At 37.7% G+C, this 12,629-nt stretch overlaps 1 protein-coding gene across 1 annotated transcript in view; it reads left to right on the forward strand.

Annotated features, from left to right (window-relative positions):
* Positions 1-11,287: 11,287 nt before the first annotated feature.
* LOC103100602 (transforming acidic coiled-coil-containing protein 3-like) overlaps positions 11,288-12,629 on the forward strand; it is a 28,653-nt gene continuing 27,311 nt past the window's right edge. The window contains exon 1 of the mRNA XM_007507084.3: positions 11,288-11,637. The gene's annotated coding sequence lies outside the window, so the exon portion shown is untranslated. The remainder of the gene's footprint in view (positions 11,638-12,629) is intronic.

The raw sequence follows: 12,629 nt of genomic DNA on the forward strand, positions 1-12,629 counted from the left end.
AAGCCTTTGATATGATTGGTAGATGTGAAAATTTAGAGGAAGAGACACAAGGGTGAAAGGTCTATATATTTGGAATTTTTGCTCTCACTGGCCCCTTATTGGCAGTGGAGGGTTAGCTGAGAGCAGCATTCTGAGCCTTCCACCATCTTAACATGGCTAAAAGCTATTTGTCCAGTTCAGTGGTGAGTTTCTGGCTGAGTTTCCTCCTTTACTTTTCCAACTTTATCTCCTTTAGAAGCCTCTAATCTTCTTCAGAGACCTAGAGGCGGGAATTTTAAACTCCCCCTGGCACAGGCCAGGCAGAAGGAATCCTATATCCTCTTACCTCCTTCTCCTTAAATTCCTTCCCTCTATATTAATTAAATTACCATAAATTTCCAGACTGACTTTTATTTGGGATTTTCCCCAGTGATCAATTAAATCTAGATTTTAAGTCACAACCCTAAAATTATCTTGACATATATTAATTAAAATTACCATAAATTTCCAGACTGACTTGGGTATTTTATTTGGGATTTTTCCCTGGCAATCAATTAATTTAGATTTTAAATCACAACCCTTAAATTATTTTTATACACCTAAATTGTCATATTTATTGCCATATAATTGAGCAAAGTAGTTCTTAATAATTATCTTACTTTCCTCTACATTAGAGGTGAGATCACCCTTTTCATCTTTGATACTGTTAATTTAATTCTCTTCTTTCTTTTTTATTAGATTAACTTTATCTATTTTATTTGTTTTTTCAAAGTACCAGATTCTAAGCTTATTTATTAGTTCAATAGTTCTTTTACTTTCAATTTTATTAATTTCTCCTTTAATTTTTGGGATTTCCAACTTAGTTTTTATCTGGTTTTTTAAAATTTGTTCTTTTTCTAAATTTTTAAGTTGCAAGCCTAATTCATTGATCTCCTCCCTCTCTATTTTGTTAGTATAGGCACTGTAATGATTAAAATAGTTGAGGCCATAAACAGTAGTGAGTTAAAATAGTGGAAGACTTAAATTGTAGTAGATAAAAGAGTGGATGAGTAAATTGTGACCACAGAAACTATTTTTTCAAGACAATGTCTTGTTTTAAATCAAATATAAGGTGGTCGCCAGGGAAATATTCCCAATTATGAAATATACCCAAGTCTACTGGGTTTTATAGAGATTTTAATTCATGCAATGAGGAATTAAAGAAAGAGAGAAAGAGAAAAAGGAAATAATGAGAAAAGGGCTATACCAGCCTAGGCCGGCATGAGCCAGCCTAGGAGGAGAGGGATCAGTCAGTTTTTTATCACTCACCAAAAGATCTGTCCAAGCAAGGATTCAGAGGGACAGAGTCTCCTCAGAGGGAGTTCCAGCCAGAGTCAGCCTCCCTCAGACTGTCTTCAAGAGTCTGTCTCAAGAGACTGTATCCTAAGAGACTGTGTCAAGAGACTGCCTCCAGAGACTGCCCCTGTTCTCAGTTTCTCTTCTCCTTTTAAAGGGAATTTTCTCCTATGTCTCCTCCCCTAAGTTCTCATATCTACCAATCACAGTAGACGTTTTTCAAAGGAAAGACCATTCTTAGTTCAAACCCAAGTAGACTAATCTTTTGAGTAATTCACACCAGAGTAGACTAGAATCTCTGAGTAAGTTTTCACCTCTTTGCTCCTTGTAAGTTCACAAGTTGCCTGACCTTTATAGGTACTTAGCACCCCTCTGTATTAGTTCTAAAAATAAGCACAGCTTAAGAACTTTTTGCCTTATTATAAGTATGGGTTAAGTACTTTTCATTGTTCAGCAAAGAGTTTACAACTTTATCTTCCCCTAAGACATGTGCAAAGCCACAGACCTCTGGGCAGTCCTGGGTTAAACTAGAGCCACCATGGGCACAGGGGAGACATCAACAGTGATTGGTAGATGTGAGAACTGAGGGGAGGGAACTTAGATGGTTTCCTTAAAGATAGCGGGGTCTGAGGACAGAGGGAGAAGAGTTTTTTGCTCTGGGAGGTTTTGCTAGAAGGAGGTTTTGCTCTGAGCGAGGTGGCTCTGAAGGAGGACTGAGGAGGTTGCTCTGTTGGAGGACCAGGAGAGAAGGCTGGCTCTGAAGGAGGAGAATTCTCTGGAAACATTTCTTGAAAGAAAAAAGAAAAGAAAGAATGACTTCTTTAGTCCCCAATCACCTTATTGATCAGATAATCATCATTTTTTAGAGCACATATCCTTCTTGGATGGAATAAGATAAAATAAGGTTGTGATTTTGCCCCTGATAATAATGTGCTATTTTTTTAATTATCCGTAGGCATATCAGGTATGCAGTTTCACAAAAAAGTAATAACATTCCCTTTGAGGAAGAAGTGCTAGCAGGAGAATGAAACAGTATCTTGGCGGAACAATGGAAAATGATAGTTTCGGTGGTTGAGAGGAATAGAAACTATGGAGGCAGAATGTAACTGCCACTTACTTGGAGATGAAGTTGTGAGAAATGGTTCCACTGGGATGCAATCTCAGGAATGTGAATTGTCCAAGAAATGTGTCCTTTCTCACCAGGTGATATAGGGATCTATGGGAGATGGTAGTTATTTGTATAGAAGATGTTTCCCAGTTTTGCTATTCTGCCCTAATTAAAAGCCTTGCTATTTGATTTTAGGTTCCAGGTCTGTTGGTAGAGAATGCACTAGATTCCTTTGGTTCCACTCCCACCTCTGTAAATTTCCATATCAAAATATCTCTCCCTAACACTGTTCTGTATGTGTTATCTCTTCTTATTGGAATATAAACTTGAAGTTAATAAAAATTGTAGAAATAAAAAATTAAAACAACTCTGGGTTTCTATCTCATACTCTTCAGATTGAAAAAGATGATAAAAAAGGAAAAAGTGTCATTTGTTAGAGGGGTCACAGGGAGACAGATACACTAATACATTTGTATAGATCTATGAATTAATATAACCTTTCTGAAAAGCAATTTGGAACCATGCCCCTCAAAAATCCCTAAAGTGTATATGTATATACATATATATATGATATATTGGTGCAGTGATATCACTACTGGGGCATATACCCCAAAGAGATCAGAATAAAGGGAAATGTATATATATATATACATACATATATATTCAAAAACTACTTAAAGCAGCTCTTTTTATGGTAGCAAAGAACTGGAAACTAAAGGAATGTTCTTCGATTAGAGAAAAGTTGAATACATTATGGTATAGGATTATAAGAGAATATTATTTTCCTCTAAAATGATGAGAGAGATGGTTTTAGAGAAAATTGGGAAGTCTCGTTTAAACAAATGCAGAGTTAGATGAGCAGAACTAGGAGAACAGTTTATATGATAACATTATAAAGACAAGTTTTGAAAGACTTAGGGATGATGATCAATGAAATGATCCATTATGATTCTAAAGGATTGATGATGACATATGCTACCCATCTCCTAACAGAGAGGTAAGAGATTCAAGGTACAAACTGAGGCATATTTTTAATATGGTCAGCTGACCAATTCGTTTTGCCTGACTATCCATATTTGTTTATGATGGTTTTTCCTTTGACAAGAAAACCAATGATAGAATTACAAAAGAGAGACAAAGAAGGAGAAAAACAGAAAGAAAAAAGAGAAAAAAATTTTGAAGACAACAAAAAGGGAACACAGACAAATAGAATGGCTTTTGAAAATGACAAAATTATATATTTAATCTATTGTGAACCTAAAAGGAAAGGCAAGCTATATGTAAATAATAGAAAATCTTAGTTTCCTGTATAATGCTCTTTTTCTGTTCTACTTGATAAATGGAAATGGAATTTTTTTATTTGGTGTTTGTTAAATTCAGAAATTTATAAAAATAATTTAAAGGAGAGGGGAAAGGAATAAATATATAGCAGCTGTAATCCAGACACTGCACTTTTTACAAATATTATCTCATTTGATCCTCATAACAACCCTGTGAGGTAGATGTTTTTACTATCACCATTTTATATTGGGCTGAAATAAAGCTTTAGGGTCACATAGCTAGTAAATATCCAAGGCCAAACTTAAATTCAAGACTTCCTGGTTTCAGGTTTAGCACTCTATTCACTGTACCACCAGCTGCCTCTATGAATGTACTATCTTTGATTTGTATTTGTGTCCACAATGATTAGGTGGATATTTGTCACACTGTAAACATTTAATGAATTATTTTCATTCATTTATTCATAGACAAACTAGAAAAATCTGTCTCTCTTCAGTGTTTTCTACTTCCTCACACTCTTGTTTCCAATCTTAACATCATCTCCTAAATACGAAATTCTTTTTCCAGGCCTAATCCTTGAGTTCTCAGTGACTTTTGTTACTGTTGGCCATTTTTTCCTTCTAGACACTCTTGGTTTTCATGGCACTGTGATTTTCTGGTTCTCATTATTTCACTCCAACCACTCCTTTACAGTATCTTTTGTTGTATCACAAGTCAATCTCTTGTCCATCTTTGCTTGGGTGTATATCCTATGTCCTTTTCTCTGTCATTTCTGTAACACATAGCTCCCCAGTTCTACGTATTTCACCCTAATCTTTCCCCAGAGTTCTGGTCCCATATCACCAACTGCTTGTTGGACATCTTACCTGAATGACCTATTTGTTGTTATTGTTCCATTGTTTTTCAGTCTTATCTGACTCTTCATGACCCCATTTAGGATCATCTGGACAAAGATACTAGAATAGTTTGCCATTTCTATCTCCAGCTCATTTGATACATAAGTAAAGTAAGGTAAGCAGGATTGAACAGCTTGCCCATGGTCACACACTTAGTAAGTGTCTGTGGCCAGATTTGAACTTAGCTCTTCCTGACTCCAGACTCTATCTACTGTGGCACCTAGTTGCTCTTAGGATGATCTATAGGCATATCAAATTCAAGATATCCAAAACGGAGCTCATTATCTTCCCTATAAAATTATGCCGTTTCCTAACTAGTCTTATTGATCACAATAGTCTTCTTCCAGTCTAGTCATTCAAATTAGAAACCTCAGAGTCAGTTTCTTCTCTGTCTAACTCTACTCCAACCTTCATATATAAACATTTGCTAAGTCCTGTGTAAACCTTAAAATTTCTTAGACTTATGAATGTTGGAAATTTCCCCATTGGGAAATTTCATACTGGAAAAAATTTCCTACTGATAGTAAGAACTCTATTGGAATGTGAAACCCCTTGGCATGGGAGGATCCTTCTCCTCCCTACTTAAGACTACTTTAGGACAGAAAACTTTTGCTAAACAATGGAAAGGGTTTTGACCTATGCTTAAGCATAGAACAGGAAGTTCTTTGAGTCATGATTGATTTTAGAATTGATACAATAGAAATACTTGGAATGACAGAACCAGGTCTTGGAAAATACAATCTCCACCCTGCTCAGGGTAACAGGATTTAGGAAGGGCTGCAGCAAAGATCAAGATTTAATTATTTGAGAATATGACCTTCAACAGACATGTGCAAAGCCACAGACCTCTGGGCGGTCCTGGGTTAAACTAGAGCCACCATTGGCACAGGGGAGACATTGACAGTGATTGGTAGATGTGAGAACTGAGGGGAGGGAACTTAGATGGTTTCCTTAAAGATAGTGGGGTCTGAGGACAGAAGGAGGAGAGTTTTTCGCTCTGAGGAGGTTTTTGCTGGAGGAGGTTTTGCTCTGAGAGGTTTTGCTCTGAAGGAGTCTGAGAGGAGAGAGGTCCTGGAGGGAGAGCTCCTGGAGAGGTCTTGAAGGAGGCTGTGGAAGGAGAACTCAGGAGGAGTCAGGAAGAGAATTCTCTGGAACATTTCCTGAAAGGAGGCTCTCTTGAAGGTGGAGCCTGAGGTTGGCATGAGAAGCCTTACCTAGAGAGATCTTGGGTGAGTGATAAAACCAACTGACTGATTTATTCATTCTTATTCCTTTCTTACTTTCTCTCTTTTTCTATTGATTAATCAGTGTATTATAAATTAAATTTCTCTATAAAACCCAGTTGGGGGGGCAGCTGGGTAGCTCAGTGGATTAAGAGTCAGCCCTAGAGAGGGGAGGTCCTAGATTCAAATCTGGCCTCAGCCACTTCCTAGCTGTGTGACCCTGGGCAAGTCACTTGACCCCCATTGCCTAGCCCTTACCACTCTTCTGCCTTGGAGCCAATACACAGTATTGACTCCAAGATGGAAGGTAAGGGTTTTAAAAAAAAATAAGAAAAAAAATAAAACCCAGTTGGTTTGGGCATATTCATAAATTGGGAATATATTCCCTGGCGACCATCTTATATTTATATAAACCCAAGACACAGTAGAAAACATATTTCAGTAGTCATAATTGATATATATATATATTTCCCTTGCTCCCAAACATTTTAATTACCACAGTTTATGGCTCCCACTCTCTTATCTACAACTAATTAGCACTCAAAACTATTTTAGATCTAACAACCCCTAGAAGTCTTGGTGATTAAATCTTATGGGATTATAACTGATGTTGGAATTTAATTCCAGATAAACTACAAAGGGAGTACTAATGATAGGATTAAAAAATGAGAGTCTGGCTATAGATTTTTAGTGGTCTATTATGGTTGATTGACAGAAAGGAGGAGAGCGAGAAGCTGGAGGTAGGTTGACCTTAAGAGAGTTTACCCTAAATATGGCGTCTCCATTTAGCTGGCAAAAGAGCAGGGACCCGAGTTACTGTTATGGGCATGGAAGGATACCCTTTGGGGTTTGGGAAGGATGCCTTTTGCAAGCATGCAATGAGTCCAAAACTTAGTTAAAAACAAAAAGAGATTTATTAATTTAGAAAGTAATGTTGAGAGTGGCCAGGAGGATAGCAAGGTAGAACAGCAAGATGGGGAGCAGTTCCCTGGGAGGACAGCATGAAAGGAAAGGTTGTTTCCCCTGATGACATCGGTTCTGGGGATTTTATACATTCTTCACAACAGTTAGTCACTCAGGCATGAGGTGGGGTGATCATACTGGGGTCTGCCTGGGGACATAAAGATTCCTTAGTTTTAAGGGACAAACAGATGTCCGATAGGATCGAGGTGTGGTCTGAAGGTGCATCTTTCTGACCATCTAGAGGACGATCAAAGGAAGATAGTCATCTCAGGACCCTAGGTGGGGTCATTGGGTGTTTTTAGGCTCAGAGTCAGGAAAACAACAAGGGAATTCCCTTGACAATAGTTCGCCTGGGTTTCTGGGGTACAGTGCCCATGTCAGTTAGTCCAAACACTTAAACAGAAAAGATCTTGATCTTCCTGGCTGAGGACTAATATACCCCTTGGTTCCACCCTCAATTGTGATGTTATATGCTAAAACTCTGGTACTCAGGCTAAAACCTCTATGCAGGCTGATGCCAGATGTCATCACATCTGTGACATCAAAAGGGGAGGAGGTAATTTTTCTCACACATTAATAAGGTACTGATCAATGATAATAAGCAGATGATCACAGCTTTCAGAAGCCCCTGCAGGAGTGATATATATGTTGGCCCTAAGATGGGGAAAGATGTCTCAGGAGAAGTTTCAGAAGAATGACTGCCTAGCAAAGACTCTAAGGAAGACTCTTCTGACTTACCATGATAGGACATCTCCTTTTGAGGAGACTATATTCTCACTTAGCTCTGACTCTAGCTTGCTATCTTTATGGCTCCTTTAAAGAATAGAAATCAGACAAGGGGATCACATTTCCCCTTTCATCATACTTCTGTCCCTCTTTTTCTTTGGTATGGCAACTTTCTTTAGTCACGGCAGATAGTGGGCAACTGCATTTTTGTTTCATCTGACCTATATTCTTAGCAGATAACTACAAGGGACTTGTTATAATTCATATATATATATATATATATATATATATATATATATAATTTTTTTCTCTCTCTTATCTTTGGGAAAGGTAATTCATTTATTATTTGGGTGATTTTTTAATGCATTCTTAAATGATTACCTAGCCATATATCCTATACCAAATCTACTATTGTTGTAAAAGAATATGTATTATGTTGGGACATTCTCTTGTGTTACCATTAAGTTATGTAGATGTTTGTATATAGAGTTAGATCCTGGGATGTATCTTATCCTCCTGAGGGGGGATTGTAAAGTTATCCTAAAGGTCAATAGATTAAGATTTTTTTTCTATTAAGCAATTTTAGGGAAAGATATTGCTAGGAACCTGGACTAGGAAAATGGATCTTCCAGAGAAAATGATGTGAAAACTATCTTGATTCTGGATGGACTAAAAAGATGGCAGCAAGAGAAGATATCTCCAGAAATCAGACAGTAAATCATGAGACTCTGAGTGATCCTTTGGATATAATGAACTGAACTATGAACCCTCCATCTACTTCTGTCCTTCCTATGCTTTGATGTTTTATTTTTATTGTAAAATCCTTGTGACAGAAAAGGGGAATGCCCCCTAATGACTCCTTGTCAATGTAGCTACCAATCATTTTTTTCTCATGTTAAGAAACACCCAAACATAGGTAGATAAGTATCCTGGTGAGACAATCCTGAAATATATCATATATGGAATGAGTCACTGGGGAGACTAGTATGTCCCCCAATGAATCAGAGGGGGAAATTGTGAGAACTTAACACTAGCCTGCACCCTTTTTCTTTTTCTTGGTGCCCCAAGATCAGCCTTGGATTTTAAAGGGAGAATTTCATATTGAGTTTGAAATAGCCCACTCCAATTGAATTAACTTGCAATTCAACCCCATTCTTTAATTGAATTAAGAACAAATCCTGGTGCTTATCTGTCAACAAACTACTCAAGACAGTTGAAAACAAGCCATTCCACTCTGTGTGTGGAGGAAGGCAGAGGCCTCTTTGCTACCTGTTATCCAGAAGATGCTTATCTTTCGGCAAGTTATTATCCCCTCATAATGAAAAATCTGTGCTTCCAGTAGCAAAAATTTTGATAGCAGTAGATCAGGTGTGCATTATAGCCAGGTTATAGATTCTGCACTAGGAGGGGCCGTGAAGGATGTTCTATAAACTGTATGGCCTTAATTGGGGCTTTTTGAGGCTATCTTGTCTACTCTAGCTGATTATCTTTTTTGTTTTTGTTAACAAGCAGAGGCAGATGCTATCCAGTATCAGGCACTATGTAATGTAATTGTGTAGAGATATTATGTTTGTGTTTTTATATATAATGGGATCTTTATGTTTAGATGTAGCATTATATTTCTTACAAATGCATATGTGTGCGTGTGTGTGTATGAGTGGGTGGATTATATAGGTATTTACACACACAGGTATACATATAAGTAATGTTCATACTGTGCTTATGTTGCCTCCCCTTTACCTCACTCTCTCCCAGATATTGTTTAGATATCTACTTGTTAGATCATCAAGAAGTTTATTCCTATTTATTAACTAAATTCTGGTTTTCAGCAGTTGAAAAATATTTGTATTATTAAACTGGAAAAAACACAGAACTATTAAATAGTCAGAAAAACCATGTCTTTAATTAGGAGATGGATAAGTCCAATATTAGGCCAGCCAAAATCTCTACCGGGTCTACACCCTGGACTCTGGGGATAGTATCCCTGGGAGAAATCACCTGAGAGATGATAGCTTCTAGGAACCATGAAACCTAGGGAATTTATATACCTCCTGGGGAACTGTGTCCTGGAGAGTATGGTGATTAGATTTACAATGACTACAAAGAAATGAGTTCTAGAAAGGATTATTAGGGAGAGCCTGATTGCTTTACAATGGACATAAAAGAGAAAGATCCAGCCCAAGGACTGAGCTGCCTGAGAAAAGAAAGGCTTTGACATAATGGGAGAATCTACTAGGACAAAAGGGTATTTAACATCTAATTGAGTCTGCTAGCTCCACCTAAAGTACTCCAAGGTCTATTGTTAGTCTGAAACTAGAAGCTGGGATTTCCCCTCAGGGAGGAATTCTCATGTGACAAAATCAAACTTTAGCTTTCAAGCTAACTAAACTTGGGAGTTTTCTAGATTTCAAGTTGACAGTTTCTATTCTGTCATTTTTTGGAAATAAGAGAACTTTTTAAAAATTGTGAATCAGAAATTCACTGAAATGATTGTTTTGTGAATCCTTAAGAGCTTTAATTAATATTGTTTATAAAATTAGAGGATGTTGTATAATCTATATATTATTTTTATTTGCTTAAATTTTTATTCATACTATAGTCTCAGTATAAATCTATATGCTTTTATTATCATAATTATAAATTAGCAACAATCTAGAAATTCTTTTGACTCTAAGCTTATATAAATATTGTTTTATTCTTTAAAAGCCCTTACCTTCTGTCTTAAAAGAGATACTTGGTATTAATCCCAAAGCAGAAGAATGGTAAAGGCTAGGCAATTACAGTTCACTTAACTGTACTTAACTTTTCCATGGCCTCACTGCTAGGAAGTGTTTGAGGCTAGATTTGAACCCAGGCTCTTCTGTCTCCAGGTCTGGCTCTCTACTCATTGAGCCACCTAGCTTCCCTGTAAGTATTTTTTAAATTACTTTAGCAATTATTCAATAAGCTATGTTCAATCTATGTCATTTCCCCTAATTCAGGCAGCACAAATCTTTACTTAAATGTGGAGTGTCTACAAATAAAAAAGGCAGTTTGTCGCCCTCCTTACTGATTAGTATTCCAAATTTTATTTTTAATCCCCTCTTCAGTCCCGCCAGTTAAAAACCCCATGTCTTCAATTACTTTTTTCTATGGTATACTTCTCCAGTGACTGTCATGGAAGGAAAATATTTGGAAGAACTAATTTAATCCAGTATTAGCTGGCATTTTAAACACCTTATTCCAGGAACTGTGTTAGGAGATGGGGAACCAAAGTTAAAAATTAAATATTCCCTTGCCTTGAAGAATTTATTACATTCTCCTTGAGGGAAGAAAGATTGAGTGTGTGTGTGTGTGTGTGTGTGTGTGTGTGTGTGCGTGCATGCGTGCACGCGTAAGTGTTTAAACTAAAAGTTGAAGGAAACTAGAGATTCTAGGAAACTGAGGTGCTCTTTTGTCTAGACAAGAAGGCAGCCTGTCTCCAAAGCATGGAAAGGAGATGATGGAATTTGGTGTGTGGGAGAGAACATCAAGCAGGCAGCTTGTCTGGACCACAGAATCCAAGGCTGAATTAATTACAAGAACGGTTTCCCCTCCCAATTTTATCTGTATTTCTAGAGGAAGTTTTGCAAAGCAGTGCCTGAAGAGAAACAATGTGAATCCTGTATGTGGTAGCCTTGGCATCTGGGGAAATTTGGGGTTGAGAGAGGGAGGAGCATCTTCGCAGACCCTTCAGCACACGGGGTCTACTTGTTGAGAACAGGAATCATTCCATTCTTTGTACTTCATCTCCACTATCTGGCATGTAGTAGGCATCTGGTAAATGCTTGTTGAGGAACTGACTATGCCAACTGTTATTACAAAGTAAACTTTGTGGAAGACCTTTAGTTAATGTTGAAGTTACTGTTTAATTCTTCAGCAAGGGTACACAACTGTTGCTTGATATTTGATTCGGCAAGACCAAGATTTAACTCAGAAATTGTGTTTAGGAGAAAACAGAAAACTTGTCAGAAGTCAGTTAACACAAGCAGTCAAGTTAGTCCAGTATTAGCCACTGGCTCTGAACTCCATCAGAAGGCTGAATTGGTTGCAAATGAGAAGGTAGAAATTGTCATCTCTGAAGAGGATTTCGGGTCTCCTTCACAAGGTAAAGGGCTTTTTAGGAAATAATTTGATTTACCTCAAAAATCCCTTTAATCTTGAGTGTTCTCTCATGCTTGCTTTCAAACTTATCCATTTCAGTCAATCAACAAGCTGCTTGGGGGTACTAGCAAGGCAAATGCAAAAATTATAGCTGCTGGGGACAGCTGGGTGGCTCAGTGGATTGAGAACCAGGCCTAGACATGGGAGGTCCTGGGTTCAAATCTGGCCTCAGACACTTCTCAGCTGGGTGACCCTGGGCAAGTCACTTGACCCCCATTGCCCAGCCCTCGCCACTCTTCTGCCTTGTAACCAATACACAATATTGATTCCAAGATGGAAGGTGAGGTTTTTTTTTTTCATTGTAGCTGCTCTCTGCTCTACAGGAGCTTACATTCTACCTGGAAGGGATGCATCATGGCCAAAGATAAGGAACTGCTAGGTGCTCTGAGGAAGGAGAGAATATTAACCTTAACTTTCAGGAGCATTTGAGAATTGATAAAGAAAAGGGTTGAAGAGGGAAATGTATTCTTAACATGGCAGATGATAGCTTGGGCAAATGTACATATATGCAAAGTGGAACATGCAGAGAATATAGCAACTAGCTACAAGTGTAGTTTGGCTGCAAAGATATATAAGATCTTGAAGTATTGAGGCTGAGGGATTTGGTGGTTTTCTTAAAAAATGTTTTCATTCTGAAACTGAACACACAAATACAGCAGAACGTGGAAAAAAGGATTGTGTGAGAAACTGAGTCTCCATTTCATGCCATTTGCTTTTTCAAAATTATATATAATAAATTCCATCCCTCCCTACTTCTCCCATTGAGAAAGCAAGAAAAGCAAAACTCTTAAACCTATTTAGTCAAGCAAAACAAATTCCTGCACTGGCCTTATCCTTTCCCTTTCAAGTTGCTTTCCAGAATGGTTGCACCAGTTCACAATTCCACCAAAACTGTTCCAAAGTTCCACAACACTACTTCCTGCCTTTGTCATTTCC

This window comes from Monodelphis domestica, chromosome X, assembly GCF_027887165.1.
Source record: "Monodelphis domestica isolate mMonDom1 chromosome X, mMonDom1.pri, whole genome shotgun sequence".
In the NCBI taxonomy this organism is placed as follows: Eukaryota; Metazoa; Chordata; class Mammalia; order Didelphimorphia; family Didelphidae; genus Monodelphis; species Monodelphis domestica.